This window comes from Asparagus officinalis, chromosome 1 (assembly GCF_001876935.1).
Source record: "Asparagus officinalis chromosome 1, Aspof.V1, whole genome shotgun sequence".
NCBI classification, from domain to species: domain Eukaryota; kingdom Viridiplantae; phylum Streptophyta; class Magnoliopsida; order Asparagales; family Asparagaceae; genus Asparagus; species Asparagus officinalis.
Window position 1 is genome coordinate 21,658,850 of NC_033794.1, and position 3,364 is coordinate 21,662,213.

Below are 3,364 nucleotides of genomic sequence, written 5' to 3' on the forward strand. Positions count from 1 at the left end.
AAAAAAAAAAAAAAAAAAAAATGGGAGTCTTCCCCTCTATCGGCCAGTGCCACAGGCCAACACTGTTAATGGAGATGGGCTCGCCATAAAACTAAACGCCTCGGCCCGAAAGATCTAGCCAAATCCACTTGCCGTCATTCATACATCGCACCTTTCTTCAGCAAAGGTTACGGTTCAAGGCCTTCGGTCTGCCACCCCAAATCTGTTGCAGGGTGTCTCATCTTTAAACTGTGAAGTGTCTATTCTAATTTGCCGTGATTTCCCGGCAAAACTGCACAGAAATGGAATCACTCTGTGTTACTCTCCAGACCATTAGGTATTATTTTTTCTGAACGAAGAGTCTTCACCTTTCTACCTGGGTCTGCAGCTCACTTTCTTCTTCCACTCCACCAAATATATCCAGGACCTCATGTTTATGCTTCATACGGATAGTATTACTTCCAAATTTCCTTCCTGGAATAAATCATCAAAATTGAAAGGGACAAATTAATTTGCCCCACCAAGCGATGTTGCTTTAGGAAGGGGGGCCCCGAAACATCTGTGTGAATGTAGGTCTAAATATACCTTTTGGGTGTTGGTGAATTGCGGTTTGCCAAAACCTATCGACTTTTAGTCTTCTTCCCAAGTATGCAATGCTCACACAGCCTCCCATCTGCAGCGTCTACTTGCACCTTATCAATAGGGGCCCCTGGTTTTGCCTAATGGGGGCCTGAAGGACTTTTCACCTGTGTTGTCCAGCTTCATGTTGCCATAGTGTGGTAGTGGTCCTTCCTCTGTGGTGAATTAGAAGCTGCCAGACCCCCTGTAACTGTCTTGCCCTTCAATAGTATAGGTTGTTTCCCGACACGTCCCCCCACCCATACCCCATGCCTTCAAAACAGCCACTCAGACACCTAAACCCGGATTCTTCAAGCCCAAAAAGTAAAGAAGTGTCTTCCAATGCCTACGACACATCACCACAACCTCCCCCAGCAACGACTGAGCAACCCATAGCAAACGTGATGTCCCCATGAGAACCTCCTCTCTTCAACTCCTCAAAGTTGGTAAACCAATCCCTCCTTAGGTCCCAATGTCTCCGCCAAGACCACCCATAGATGTCAGGCATAACAAACTGTATTGGCAGTGCGGGACAAGGCTACCCGGCCGCTCTGCACTCTGCACCTTTGTCGGCCCACTTACCTATACCCTCTGCCGCTTGGTCCGCTTTCCCTCTTTGCTTCCCGGGCTCTCTCCTTCACCTTTGGCCTCCTTCTTCTCCGTCCCTCATTCTTTGCCCGGCCCTTGATTTCTCCCCCTTTTCTGGCCGCCCAATCTTCTTTGTTTTGCGCGGTTGCACTCTTTGGCGGTTTTGGCCTCCGGCCCCGCACTGCCCGTGCATCCCCGGCTAGAAAACAGAACCATAGATTTTAAAATTAATTGATACGAATTACAGTTTTCTTCCTTAATACGTATGGTTTCCACATAGGCACCTCCCAGTATCAATATTCACCCTTCTATATTGTTGTGTTCTTATATCTCGGTTAGTCAGCGTGAAGTTTTCTTCACTGAAGATTTGTGATAGGAGATATTTTTGTTTCATAAAATTATGTGAATTTACTTTGGAACATTTTCATAACAGGGAAAATTTCAAAGAAATTATACGAGAAATGCACCAACACATCGGGGCCCAGCTGTTTATTGAGACCGTTGACATGAAAGTTTGGCGCTGACTAGGATAAATCAACACAAGTGGGACCAGCCTTTTTTCGTAATTTTTTTTCTCTAATATTTAAAATCATATTTCATCTAATTTTTAATTTTAATCTAATATCATTCAGTTTTTCAATATATTATGATTTTAACGTTTAATATTACATAATTTACAGAATACATTTAGTTACATTTCCTTTTGGTTGAAGTTAATTTTAAAATTTGAATAAACTGTTTTTTTTAAAGTCTGGCGGTTTTTTAATGGTCAGGAAATTAAGGTGTTTTTTTTTTCTGGTAATTTATTACTCAAAAGTAGATTTATTTAGTATACGTTCAATTTTTTTTGGGTTTCATATAAGTCCTATATATCAAATATTTACCAAATACTCTACTTGCAGTTGCTATTGGTCTTCCATTTTACAAGTTTTTAAAAATGAGTACCTCAAGCATTGAAAATGTCACTAGGTTCTAATTACTATGCTTAACTTCAAGAGCAGTCGTAGCAATCACAACTTATTTGGATACGTAAGAATTGACGAAATGAAATGCTCATTCCAGTTTTATTCACGGCTGGAACATGAGGTTATTAATCACACCAAACATGAACTGGAGTGAGCATTCCGCTCACATTACTTATCGATTATTTACTTCATTTCGGTTCTCACTTAATCGATTTCCGTGAACCAACGAGGCACAAGGATTGGGGGAAGCTGAAGATTCAGAAGTTTGAGGATGGACAAAAATGTAAAGGGTTTTAATTGCTTCGCATCGAAAAAATAATGGGTGGATAGGGCACACCAAATACTCAACCACACCCCCTCTCTCATTTGTCATGTATCGGTCATCACATGTGATTTTTAAATTAAATCCAATAATGAAAGCTTAGTGTCTGTAACAAATGAGAAAGGAGGTCGTGATTGAGGTTATGGTTTGGGATGATGCACCTTCCTTTAAAATTATTGTTACGAAGTCGCACCGAAAGAAGTTACAGAGTACGATTTTCCTAAAATAGTAGCTGAATGTAAATTAGTTGGTCCCGCATTATATCGTCCACGTCAACCGGACACTCTCACGGGTCGTCGTCAACTTAAACTGTAATTATAATCAATTGATTATCTAATTATTATTTATATATATTATTATTATTATTTAATCATTTGTCATCGATGAGTTTTAAGGATCCCATATTACATTTCTTTTTCGTATAATCAATTTTGTTTTAACAATGTTGGCCTGTTTTGAATGGCTTAACTTTTTATCAAAAGTGTTGGAGGAGGAGCAGCAGAAGAAGAAAGAGAGTGTCCCTTCAATTTTAATAATGTGTTGAGGTATCTTCTCAATTTTCAACAAATGGGGTCGTCAAAATTGGTATATGTCCTTTCAATTTTTTAATTTCTGTACTATTTTTCATTTGATAATGTTGTGTTTTTGATCAAAATAACCATGTGTTGATCCTATTGTTGTTGTTTTTTTGTATGTTTTGTGTGTTGGTAGCTTTTGCATGTGATGGAATTGTCCATTTTGTTCCCCTTTGTCCTTTCCATATTCAATGATGAAATGCACATCTTGTGTTGTTTGCGTCATATTGGGGGTTCATTTGTTTAGGGTGATTGTGTTATATTTGGGCACTGAAGTCATTCTTACCTAAATATTGATTTCATGATGTATGTGGTAA